The 14,206-nt window shown below is 41.7% G+C and overlaps 1 protein-coding gene across 1 annotated transcript in view; it reads left to right on the top strand.

Annotated features, from left to right (window-relative positions):
* Positions 1 to 14,206, top strand: part of CPE (carboxypeptidase E) — a 63,338-nt gene that overhangs the window by 32,677 nt on the left and 16,455 nt on the right. The gene's annotated exons all lie outside the window — the stretch shown is intronic.

The following is a 14,206-nucleotide window of genomic DNA, read 5'->3' on the forward strand; positions in this document are numbered from 1 at the left end:
CAAAGCAGCACAGGTGATGCTTAAAGAGTCTGGGTTACTTCCTAAGTTTTGGCTGGAGGCAACCAGATGCGTATGCTTCACCTGGAATAGGACCTACAATTCGCTGGTAGGTGACACACCGTTTTCTTTGTTGAATGGCAGAAAACCCCAGGTTCATTTTCTGCGCAAGTTTGAATCACCTGCATCTGTGCCGGTGCCTGAGGCTTTGCGAGGGTCAGATGGAGCCAAGTTCCAGAAAATGATCTTCTGTGCGTATGAGCCAGAAGCTCGTGCATGGCGGTTTGCTTATCCGTCAGGTGATCAGAGTAAGGTGCTGATCAGTAAACACGCTGAATTCTTTGAGCAGGGTGAGAAGCCAAAGATGTTTGTCCAGCGTGATCTTCTCTCAGAATGTCTCTCTGATCCAGAGGACAGTTCTGATGAGGAGGAAGGAGGGGCTGAGGCTGCTGATGACGACCAGGTCACTGACCAGGGTCAAGAGCAGTATGGAGCATCTCCACAAGTTGTTAAGCGAGTGCCCAAGAGTGAGCCTAGTTCTCCTGTGAGTGTGATGGAAAGGATTCGAAGACGCTTCAAGTCAGAGGGGGAATCCTGTGATGCAGAGGACACACCTGCTGACCAAAGTGAGTCAGGGGAAACTCCTGAGTTTGTGCCTAGGCGGTCCAGTCGCACAACAAAGGGTATTCCACCTGAGAGGTACCAGGCCACAGGTGCATGGGTAAGTTTCGCACAGTGCGATTCTGAGAATTGTGAGGTGGTTCCACAAATGCCAAACAGGTCTGCCAAGGGAGGGCACGAGGCATTGGGGATGGGATTGATCTCACAAGGTGTTACTGAAGATGTTCCACAGGTGTCAGGTAGGGACGCAAGGGGGGGTGTGATAGTTCAGAACTTAAATGGTTAAGTGTTCTGAGTGAGTGCGTCACCTACTGACGTCAGTCTTAGAAGCTGAGGAGGAGCTTGTTTCCTGTACGTTCAGTTCTCTCTGTGTATCTGAGAGAGAGAGACATGTTTGCAATGGCCGCCAGCAGTGATGGACTTTGTTGCTGAAATGTTTCAATAAAGAGCTGTAAATAGACGGAGCTGTCTGTGTATGCTTGCTTGAAGGAAGTAAGACTGCTTTACACCGCTGTGTTCTACTCTGCTAAGCCGTGACCTGAAGGGAGCAACAGTGGCGCAGCTTTTGAAGAAGTGTGCCGGACCCGTTACAAACTGCTGATTGACGATCGTAAAGCAATCAGAGGTCACGGCTCATCGATCAAGCTCGGCAGATCGATATCGGACACAATTCTGTTTCTCTTCCAGCCCATCAATTATTTCCTCCCTGCTCATTCACGTGCTGCTCCCATGTGGTAATGTACCTGCATGTGCCAGTTGTTCCAATATCTGAATAAAGAGCTTTGCAGGGGAAAGGCAGGTGTAGTGTGCCAGCTTGTGTAGGACACAGACTATATACGAAAATGAAAATCTCAATTTACACAAGCCTTGCAAACCTCTCATATTCATACCATGCTCCCAGTAATCTCTTTCTTTTACTTAGTCACAAACCAAGGAGCAGCAATATACGTACACTCCTTTTAAGTTAATAAGAAAAAAGAAATGTGAAATTTATTATTTCTGCCTTTGAAGCCAACCTAGGATTTGAACCAAACTTCTGCAGATGACATATTTCCTTAGATATGGGACATTAATCCCTAAAAGAGGCATTTTTGGAAACCTCTCCTCCTTGTTCTTTAATTGAATATGTACTTTCTGTGAAACCAACTCCCCCACCCCATATAATCTGACAGTCAGTGAGAAAGAAAGAAAGCATACCCTTTTAAACATTATTTTTGGCAGCTGTTATAGAACAGACCATAAAATATAATCTTGAATTGTCATTCATTTAGCCTGTATGCCTGAACTGGGAAAGGTGTAAGGCCACATGAAGAATAACATTCCGTTTTTGTTTGAAAACTAAAAATGTGTCACTCATTAAAACTGTAGCTTGATTTTAGTGTGGCCTCTATAGTCATCGCTTACAAAAATGCATCACCGAAAAGAGAACGGATGAGGACTTGCATATGCTGATGCAGATGTGCAGATGTAAATTGAGAAGTAATGACTCTAATTTCAACAGAAATATAAAACAGCTTACCAAAATGGGGAACACTGTGACCTGTGAGAGCCAGTGTGATGTAGTGGTTAAGAGTGGTAGACTCGTAATCTGGTGAACCGGGTTCACGTCTCCGCTCCTCCACATGCAGCTGCTGGGTGACCTTGGGCTAGTCACACTTCTCTGAAGTCTCTCAGCCCCACTCACCTCACAGAGTGTTTGTTGTGGGGGAGGAAGGGAAAGGAGAATGTTAGCCACTTTGAGACTACTTAGAGTAGTGATAAAGCGGGATATCAAATCCAAACTCTTCTTCTTGTAACTTGCTCAGGTTGCTGTCCAGGTGCTGGCTTTTGACTGACAAATTCAGGGTCTCTCTTGCTCTCCCCCTTTGTGGTTCTTTAAACTGGACTTGGACCAGACAGGTAGAGGACTGTCCTCTGTAAAGTAGTCCACATATGCACATATTATGATTTTGAGATGTGTGTGTTTGGGAGGGGGTTGACTGCGTGTTTAGTAAAAATGTTCCTGCATCAAAAGGCCTTTGAGCCTTGGCAAAGCTGATTTCTGTTGCTTCAATACCCTCTCTCCTCTGAACTAGTTTTCCTTTGGAATTTTCGAATCCCCATCAGAATTCAGTGAATCCATTTAATTATTTGAGCATTTGTTGCCAGGGCATATTATAACTGTAATTTGTAGTGTTCACAGGGCGTAACCGATTGAACTATCGGGGGGGGGGTATTCATTTCATGTATTTCTGTGCAACATAGGATTTTTAGTTAGGAATGTAAATACGGCTTAGGAATGTAAATACGGCTTGATAAGAAAGGTGATATGAAGGGGCTTAGTGAGACAATGGGATAGTTGTAAAATAGATTAAATATGACACTGTATAAGTCCAAGGAAATTCCCCTCCAAAGTGTGGGAGAGAAAGGGATAGGCCCCAGAATGAACAAAAGGGAACTGAGCTTTTGGGACTAAACTATTCAACCCCTCCAAAATGGGAAATTTTTATAACAAGACTAGTTCCACTTTATAAGTAAATAAAACAAATGAATGGCAGTTAATTGTTAGAGGCAAAAGCTCACAAGGTGAGTAGAAATAGGGCAGGTAGATCTCAGAGTTTGAAAGCCTTGGTACCATCACAGAAAAGGCCCACTCTTAGATAGTGAAGGGAACACAGACCAGAACTCAGTGTTTGGGTGGTTTTATATGATGCCAAAATGCTTCTGTACATTTCTGATAATGATGAACAGATGTGATGGAAGAGAGAGAAAGTGCTTAATGCAGGAAGCAGGCAATTAAAAAAGCAGGGGGGATTTCAGAGGGAGTAAGAAGAGGCAGGTGAGAAGTTCAGTAAACCTGAAGATGGATGTGACATGACATGCGAATGCATAAACAGCAGCTGACTTTTAGGCTCCAGGTTCCCTGAGCAACAAGTATGGGAGAAGGTAAACTAGGAATTCCTGTGCAATGCGGCTTCCTGACTGTGGGGATGGAGATGCAGGGGTAAGGAAGGGGATTGGTTGAGACCCAAGTTCTTGAGTCTATGGGATTGATGAGGCACAGCTGTAAGACCAAAAAGCCTTTGGGATCAGAAGGCTGGGGAGAGGAGGGGTGCCACTTTAATATTTCACTTAGTCATAGAGAAATGTCATTTGTGGCCTTTTATGTTTCTAAGTTGGTTCTGTCTCTTTCAATTACCTTTGACATGAACTTTGTTAGTTTGTTACTGAATTCATCTGTTTGGTAAATAATGATGAGGTTGCAATTATTATTATTATTAATTATTATTTGGTTGTGGGCGGTTCTGTTGGACAACCTTCTAATCTTATAATTTGTCTTCTGCTGGTTATGTCTTCTGTATTGCTTGAGAAAACGGTAATAAAGTGTATGGAAACAAACGTTACTAGTGAAAAAATGTATAATACCAATCAGATATTCACATATATAATCTTCCAACGCTTCAAACTGTTTCCTCCGGAATCTTTTTTGGGCAGCAACCATGTTACTTACAAAGAAGTTCAACATACACTGCTCTGCTCCCGTACATTATCTGGTCATGGCATACACAGAAGTTTACACTTCTGTGGTCTTTGCCTTCTGGTCCTGTTTTCCACCCACACAGTCTCCGGAGATGAGTCACGCAGATTAGCTCTCTGCTTCTGTTCTGTGCTAAAGTGTAATCGACAAAATTCTGTTCAGAAGTGGCTGAAATTGGATGGATTTTTCTTCTCTAGCTATATAATGCGTCTTATTGATCTTGTTATATCTTCTAAATGTTTCTTTAAAATCAGGCGGGGTGGGGAACCTTTGACTGGAGGGCCTTCTCAGCACTTGCACATACAGCTGCCTTTGCTGATGTCCCTCTTTCAGGTGAGGGCAGGAGAGTTTTTGTAGCCAAAGAAGGAGATGAAGAAGATGAGATGAGAGTTCACATTGAATGTGCACCGAGTGCAGCAGCTTCCACCTTCCCTTCTCCTTGCTCTGCTGTGCTTCTCCACCCAGAGAAAGCAGTTTTGCCAATTCCTACCCATGCCAGTCCCGTCCCCCCCTCAATCCAGAATTCCCCTGTGGTGTAAGGACAACAGAATCTCTTTCCTGGGGGTTGGGGTATGGCTTTCAGCAAAGAATGGCATAAGCAGTAAGTCAAGAAAGACGGGGTGAAGGGAAAGGGGGGGAGCTTTGTGTTAGTGCCAGTGGTGCAAACACAGAAGTGGCATTTTGAAGGTCTTGGCCCCAAGAAGCTGGGAAAGCTGAGAGGTACTCAAGCAAGATCAATTTCACATAGCAATTGGAGCTTTATCAGCCAAATCTTTGGCTACAGGCCACTAGTTCTTAAGTCAACACACATCCTTCACTATTATGCTCCAGCCATGATGATGTTTGCTTTTGCTCTGACTACTTTTTTTTGCACACTTAGCAACTCTGCATACTGGGTGGGGAATGTCATTTCATTTTTCCTCTTGTTAGTTAGGAATTACTAATTGTAAGAAAGGTGTCATGCTAGCTGACATGTACATTCCTGGCATTTCCTCCTCCTTTTTAAAGGCAGGAGGTCCAGGACTTCTCATTATCTTAAACTTGCTTTCTCTGACATGGGTTAAAGTTACTTAGCAATGGGTGAGGAAATACACTGAGTTGCACTTTTCCGCTTTTCTTCAGTAGATGTTTCCATCCTGAGTCCTAGCATCAGCATGCTAAAAGGGTTTTGGGTCTGGACACGAAGCCTCCTCAGCAGAGAGATTTTTGCAGTGTTTTGCTTCTGGTCTTCATGTTGGCTTCCCATGTTCTATCCGCTTCCTAGCTATCCATTCTTAACAGCTGCTATTTTGGGAGCTGTTCATTGGAAGCCAGTGTTTCACATTTCCTGAGGCTTTCTAGCACCTATCTTTCAAGCATCATAGCAGCCTACATAAAGGCTGTGAATGTTAACTGAAACCATCATGATGCAGCCGCAACTGAAGTGAAGAGAAAAAGGCAAGAACGTGACAACAGCCTGATGTTTAGAAGAGGGAGGGATTGGCTTTTTGGGTGTTGGCTTAAGCTTTTACTGTGTTCTCCTGCAGATGGTTTGATTCCATCTACATATGGAAGACTGAATTACCAGTTGCAAATGTCCTTTAGCATTTTAAAAGAGAAGCAGGGGGAGTGGCAGTGGGTTTGTTGTGAGGGAAAAGATGACAAAGCTGAAAACGCACTTATTAAATGTTTTAAAGCTAGAAACTTGCTTAAGTGCAAGGGATCCTTCCTCCACAATACACGTTTCCTGTTCCAGACTTGCACATGCCACATTGAGGTATAGCTAATCAGAAGCCCCCCGCAGAACAGAGACATCCAACTTTTGGGGACCAGTGGGAACATTTAGAATATTGAGAAAGGGTTATGGGTGCCAATAACAAAATGGCTGCCAAGGGATGTGGCATAACACAAAATGGCTGCCTCATCTAAAAGAGCAGAAGAAGAGACAGGACCACAGAATTGTGCAGGTATATACATCCCCATCAGCAGGAAAAAGATGCCTACATCAGCCACTAATGCACTGACTCTTCATACCTCTGTTCAGAACAGAAGTAGGGGAGGGTGTCCACTTCTGGCATCCAGGGACAGGTCAGCATAAGTATGTGTCCAGTGCAGGAGAGACCAAAACAGTGCAGAGAGAAATTGAACAGGAAGAGCAAACAGCCTCATGTGGATTTTTGAGGGGATTTTTTCTCAGGCCTTATGTGGGCATCATAGGAGGTACTGGCGGGCACATTAGCACATGCCAGAATCAGATACAAATGTGGTGTGCTCAAACATGTATTTTGAATCTGTGTATTTAGCATGCAGAATAAAATATGCAAAAGAGCATAATACATAGCAGCTCTAAGAACGATGTTCCAGAGAGAGACTACAACTCCTCTCATGTCCCAGCTGGAATATCCAATTGTCAGGGGTGATGGAAGTTGTAATTTACAACATTTTACTGTCCCAGGTAATACCAGCAATGGCATGCTACTTTGGGGTCACTGCTGTGCTGCCTGCTTTTTTGTTTTGTTTTTAAATCTAGCTAAACTACTCTCCTAAGAGATTTCCTCAACTTTCTTGCAGGCAGTGTTAAATAATGCACCTTTTAATCTTCTCTCTCTTTGTCACTGTAATCATCTAACTGCATTTCATCCCCCTAACATATTTATCTTCACCTGTTTATTTTGGCAATACTGCATAAGGGGATAAAGTGATGCGACAGAGTTAATCTGCTGTGTTCTTCCTGTGTTTGTTTTTCCTTGAATCAATCAAACAAAAAATCACATTTTACGTTATGGAAGCTTTCTGTAAGCACTGTGTTTATCCATAAAGGGCAATGGCTAAAGCTAATGAGCATTAGGTATTAGTCATTTTTACCTCTGATAATGGGCATATAATGTTATTAAAAGAAAACATCACACCCAATTGAACAAGGGAGGGCAGCTCATATTTAGCCTGCTTATACAAAGTTGTCTTCTGACTATAGTTCTGATACCAATCATATGCTTCTGGTGGTGTTCATTGCTGTTGGCACTACAGGCACTACAGTATTCATTCAAGATAGTTTTAAATGTCCTGTGTGTTTTCATGTAAGTATGCATGCATGCATACGTGGTGTGTGTTTGGAGAATGCAGCTTCTATTGTCTGTACTTTAAAGCAGACAAACTTCAGCAATTCACCCAGTTATATGCATTTCCAAGTATGGCAAACCTGAACCATTTTAAGGGAAAATATTTGGATAGAGAAAGGAGAAATGAAACCAAGTTATGAAAGTAAAGCCACTATCATATTTTCCCCCTACATTGAGCTTATGTTTGTTCACCTAGTTCCTGATTGTTTCTGGGCACCTGCAGTCTTACTATGCCAAAGTGACATTTTCACTGTGGGCTTCCCCAGACATCCTTTTATTGTTCATTCATGATGATTTGTGCTCATGGTGGTATTGGGGTGGTTATATGCAATCCTGCTTTCAATGCTTTGCACCTGCAAATGTTTTGAGGCAGACATTTCCAGTAAGTGTCTTTCCTGTAACTTTCTCAGATTTTCTAACTTTTTTGGACCTGCTTTTGTTGCACTAAGGCACAAGGATGCCCCTCCAGGTGGAAAGAATGTGCTAACAGTAGAATGATGTGCGGATGTTCCATTATAAATCCACCACTAATACGCTATTTTTGTGTCAATAACATGTTGCAGAATATATCTGCAACAAATGATAAAACAGACCCAAATCTGGACAGGCCCTGTATTCTTCTATATAAATAAGGAGGATTTTGTATAGTAACAAACTTCCATCAACTCAGCTGAGCAACACTATAAAGTGCTGAATGCATTTCTTATGGGGAGCAGCTGCACTGTCATCTATGTGCGGCTGGATTTCCAATTTCCCATTTATTCATACAGTAAATGGAACTGTCAAACTGAATCCTATTGACTTGATGGACAGTTGGCAGAAATGAAATGACACATCTTCTGCAGTCTGCAAAAGATATTTTAAAAAATGTCAAATATACCTCACAATGAAGTATCTTACACAGATCACAAATGTTGTTGTTTAGTTTAGTCGTGTCCGACTCTTCATGACCCCATGGACCGGAGCACGCCAGGCACTTCTGTCTTCCACTGCCTTCTGCAGTTTGGTCAAACTCGTGCTGGTAGCTTCAAGAACACTATCCAACCATCTCGTCCTCTCTCTTCCCCTTCTCCTTGTGCCCTCCGTCTTTTCCCAGGGACTTTCCCAGGGAGTCTTCTCTTCTCATGAGGTGGCCAAAGTATTGGAGCCTCAGCTTCATGATCTGTCCTTCCAGTGAGAGATTACAAATAGTTTATAATTATTATCAAAGCATACATATATGATATGCTAGCTGGTCAGAGAAATATATTTGCTCATAATGCACACAATAAACAGAGGAATCTAGTCAGCCTATTGCTGTATATGAATAACACAACCGTAACCAACCTGCTATCCTCCTGACGTTTTGAAATACAACTCCCATCAGCCCAGTTAGCATAGGCAATGGTCAGGGCTGATGAAAGTTGTAGTCCAGCAACATCAAAAGGGCACTAGATTGGGGAGGCTGAAATATCTAAGTTTCCACCTTGAACAATGACGAAAGTCACTTCTCCAGGATGACAGGGGCAGGAACAAAGATACTGTTTTCTCTCCTGGAAGAGCACTTCTACTTTCAAATTGGTTTGTTTGCTGCATCTTTGGAGATAAGAAGTTCCATCTTCAGCTCTCATTGAGCCAAGTCTTGTGATACAAAAGGAGAAGAGCTAGAGAAGAACAGTGAATATATGGCCTCTCCCTATACCATGTGATAATGGATAAGGAGGCTAGGCTTGTTGCAGAGGAGTTATGCCATTCTTTACACCCCCTTAAAAAAGAAATAAACCAATGCCTCAGTCAGAGAAGTGAAATGCATAGTTTCAAAGAATTAGATGGTCCTCAAAGGAAAGTTCCAAAAGTAACTCAACCATATTGGGGCGGAGGGGTTATTTCACTGAATTGCGTAAGAGACCCAGTCAGTATATGTGACAATGGTGTGAATCCATTCCATGCTGTGTGTTCACTGTTAGTATGCTTTCTGTATCTGGGGAAAGTATGAAATTATGTGCTTTAAATGCATGGGAAATGCAATATCCTCACAATGGAAGGAAAGATATGTGCACTGTGTTCAAAATCCTCTGAAGCTTGGGATAAGCCATCTGGTATGAAATTTGTCCCACTTACTAGCCAAGAAATTGCAAGAGGGAAAACGATAACTGTTTATGGCCCATTATTTGGGAGAAAGCATTAACACTCGCTTTGATCGCCGCTCCAACAGACTGAGTGAGTTCTGGCATGAGTAGCTTTCCACAGAAACACTTAAATCCTTCAGAGCCCCTGCAGCATCATTAACAAGACTGCTCCAGTAACAGCCAGCAAGTAAAGGAAAGTGAACAAAAGAGCCAAATAATTCTTAGGTCGAGGAAGATCTAATGGGGCAGGGAAGACCACTGTGAAAACTCACAGTGTTCCAAAAAAGTGCAATAGTGACATTCAGCCTATAACCTCAGTGACCTTGACACTGAAGCCTAACACTTTCTGTCTTCCTAGTTTGGCCAATTAAATTTGTTGGTATCAGGTCTGGAAGCCTTCAAGCTCATCATGTTCATCAGATGGTTTTCTCCTTTTCCCCAACCCCAATGGAAAGTTCAAATCTTTTAAGGAGCAGTTTGGTAGAAGAGTAGAGAAAACGACTCTATTTGAATTCAAGACTGCTCCATGGTGGCAGTAACTTGTGCATCAGACAATAGTGTGAATTAGACAGCTTTTAGGTCAAATAAATATATCTTATATGGCTTAGGTGTTGGTTCCCAGATGAAGAACTCAACACTTTGTAGCACTTATCTGACAAAGGACATGAACAAGGTGCTTAAGTATTAGGGAAGCAAGGTCTATGGTCTATTGTCTCAAATGGAAGAGGTCTAGGACTGTGACTTTTTTGCTGTGTAGATTCTTGCAGCCCACCTTCATTCTTTTGTTCCTGGTGTTTTTATCCTTGGAACATTTCCTTCCAGGATAGTACAAAGGTTTTGAGGAATGAATTCAAAACAGTTCTAAAACCCACCTTCTGCTGCCATTAAAGTAAATACTGATGTAATGCTCCAGTTAACATTAGTGGAAATAGCTCTGGGATTGTCCTGAATGCTTCTGGAAATTGTTGCATGGAATGCTAATATATAACCAGGTACGTAGCTGATTAAACCTAATTTAACCCAGCAGATGTTGCTGAGACTACATTAGGCTTAAAGAGAAGCTGTTCTGTCTCACTTGATTGTGAACTAAGCTGTGTACAAGCTGCATGACTTCTCTTCCTACACATTCAGTATTAAAACTGCACAAATCACAGATTTCCTGTATGGCAGATAGTACTTTAAAAACCTGTTTCCCAGATGCCTTGAAAACAGACAGAGCTTTACTTTCCCCATAATTGTCATTTTCCTGTGAGCAGAATGTTCAATTTCTTTCTTGCAAAATTGTCTTTTAAAGTGATTTCTGGGTAATTTCACTGTAACAGAAGGCAAAAACATGACAGAATTCTGACTTCAAATACATATAGATTAATTAATTTCCTGTTTCTTATGGTGTTTATATTTGGAAAAAAAATGTATGGCTGCAAAAACTGTGTACATATTTTAATATTTAAAGCTGATAGGCAAATAGATAGAATCAGAAACACCAAGCTTAGTAACACACAAGTCACACTGGATTTTCCCTAATGTTTAGTAGAGAATAGAAACAACATTAGAAAGTACAATTTTATTCTACATTTCGGACAAAATGCTGCTCACAAAGAAGTCTAAGCCTTAAATCTTACTCTGTAGTCTGTGAGGTTCCATTTACATAAAATTGTTAGAAAAACTGTTCAGGATTTGTTTCTGATATTCAGACAACAAGTAACCTTGTATCTTCCCTCATGCCCAGTATTTTTTGGACTTTCTATGAGTCCATTTATAATTTTCAACAATTAAAAGATCCAGGAATCTTATAGAAGGTTCTCATGCTTCTTCCTTCACAAACATGCTTTCTATAATATAAGGCCCAAGCTTTCAAAAGCAGATTCTAACCTTTGGGTGTATCAAAAACAAATGTAGATCAAAGAACATTTTCCTAAGTAATTTGTTACTGTACTCTAGCCTTCTCCAACCAGATGATGTTGGACTCCCAATTCCAGTCAGACCCAAACAGCATGGCCCAATGATCAGGGAAGATGGGAATTGTGGACCAAAACATCTGGAGGGCACCAGGTTGGGGAAGGCTGCTCTTCTCTGCTATGAGGTTGCTAGTGTTATGGGGAACCCACAGATCAGAGATATGTTGCTACCAACCTTCTGTTGCCTCTAAGGTGAGGTGAGGTCAATTCCCATGGCTATGAGATAGCACTAGGTCCACTCCAGGACACTTCAGATATGAAGTGCTTGCTATTATTACAGACACATATAGCTGACAGATTAATAGCACTTTCCCACATTAATTTATGGAGATTATGATCTTGTATCACCAAAATTATATTTTAAGGCACTTGTCAGATGAGATTTCTTCATTGAAGGAGGTTGGACTTGGGTTTCTTCCATGATTCTATTATTCTTTTCTTCCCTTGTTCCAAATGTAAACTAACTTACTATTTATTATTCTGGTGCACAGAAACTGCATTTCTTAATAGAATGAATGAAGGGGAAAGGCATTTGAAATGGGCAAAACAAAGCATTACATGCTATTGTGGTTTGGGGGGATTAGAGACAGACTGAAAAGCATTATTTTTTTTTTTTGTAATACACACTGATCATCTCAACATAAAGCTCCTTTTTTGGAAAAAAGTGAAGCCTTGTTTACTAAAACTGTGACCACATAAATGCAGCACAAATATTTTTCATATACTTAGCTATCTTTATTAGTTAATTATTTAGCTATTTTAAAATGGGAGGCTATACTCAGGTACCAGCCCTTAGAAACCTTGGTGTTAAGCAGTATATATATTGTTGAGATAAATATTAAGATGCATCCAGTGAAGACTTTCTGATTAATCATTTCACTAAGAGCTAATTAATCAGCTCACTAAGAGCTACACCATGTATGTAATGCATGTTTGATTGTCACCAGGAAGCAATACAATCTCTATGGTGCCAGGGAAGGCCCAACTCACCTCACATTTCCACAGTGAAGCAAGAGCTTCAGCAGGAACACTTGCTCTGTCCAATGGAAAACCCCCCAGAGCCATCAGAAATACCCCAGAATCCATCAGCTTCTGACCATCCAGCTTGGTCCCCCAATCCTGCAGACAGGAGTGGTTGATGCTAGATTAAACTTCACCAGAAAGTGGACCATAACAATGGGATAATATCTACCCTGTCTACTTCCAGACTACTCTCCTCCTCACAAGGAGCAAAGATCAAATCAAGGGTATGTCCTGCTCTGTGTGTCGGGCAAGTGACCATCTGAGACAGTCCCAATGGTCACCAATGGAGACTATGAAATCCCAAGCTGGTCCCAAGGCATCCTCAGAATGGATGTTGAAGCCATCCAGAGAGGCTGTTGGGCAGCAGGGTGGATGGTACACCAACAGCATCCCTAGTCTGCCTCTTTGTCCCAGCACCAGATGCAACCCCCCAAGTTCTATTCCAAGGAGGAGAGGGAACTTCATTGGCCTACCACAGTCCCCCCACCTTGTCCCTCCAACTTGGCTTGGTACCTTACCAAATACCCCAGCAGGCAGAGCTGTGTTATGCCCAGCCCATCTTGCTCCCCCACTTAGGTTTTAACAATAAGTGCCTGGTCATACCATGTTTGTTTAAATATAACTCATATTACGGTTTTCTCACATGCCTAATGTGTTTTGACTCTTGGTCTGAATTAACATTTAGAATTATACTTTCTGGTGCAATCTTGAAGCGTATTTTAATATTGAAAATGGTTATTATCCAACTCTTTTGCCCTTTAGACAAAACAGCTTATATGAATCAGAGACTGTATTATAATTTTGTTGCCAGACATTAAAAGAAAAGTCGCATTACCAGATGCTCAGATTGTATTTCTCAGCACCAGCATTGCAGCAGCTGTAGATGTTGAAGAGACCCCATTATAGGGTTTTAATAGCTCTGCTTGCTGCTCCAGCAAAGTAATGTAATAATATTGTTAATATTGGCAATTTGTTTATGTATATGTATAGTGTATATAAATTATTGTACTCTCATATATTCAAAGACTCTGGATTGTTTCCGCTGGAGTGGTGGCGCAGAGCCCCAACCCTGGTGCCACCTCACCCTTCTCCCTCCCAGTAAATGCCAGATATGTCTCTGGGAAGCTAGCATTGCATATCCCACCCCACCAGGTGAGTCATTTTGAAGTATAGTCATACCTTGGATCCTGAACGCCTTGGTACTCAAACGTTTTGACTCCCGAACGCCGCAAACCCGGAAGTGATTGTTCCAGTTTGTGAATGTTCTTTGGAACCCAAACGTCTGACAGGGCTTCTGCAGCTTCTGATTGGCTGCAGGAGCTTCCTGCAGCCAGTCAGAAGCTGCAGTTTGGTTTCTGAATGTTTTGGAAGTCGAATGGACTTCCAGAACAGATTCTGTTCAACTTCCAAGGTACGACTGTATAGCATACATGCCAGTTTTACAGAATTCACTGGAAATTCTGTTACTCTAGACAAAGGCAAGCACTTTCCCAAATAACTGCATTTATAAAAATAAAAAGTCTGAATTGGAATCTTAGAAAATCAAATATGACAACAACAATAATGCAGAATGCAATTACACATGCTTGCATTATTATTTCAATTGGACACCACTTCTTGTTACACTGTACAGGACTTTAGCCCGTCAGTGTGATCTGATACATGTTGGCTTGGATCCTAGGCTGTCATGATCTGGTGCACATTAACTTGAGTCCTGACTTTCCTTACATGAATACAAGAAGGGGAGCCTTAGATGTAGGTGGGAGGTGATAGAAATCACCCCCTGAACTGAGAAGCAAACTAGGATCTGGGTGATTTTATTATATGATTGTATGATCGCTCTCCGCGTGTGATCTGATGCGTACATTATTCATTTTGATTATT

This window comes from Podarcis melisellensis (genome assembly GCF_964234715.1).
Source record: "Podarcis melisellensis genome assembly, chromosome: 9".
Lineage (NCBI taxonomy): Eukaryota > Metazoa > Chordata > Lepidosauria > Squamata > Lacertidae > Podarcis > Podarcis melisellensis.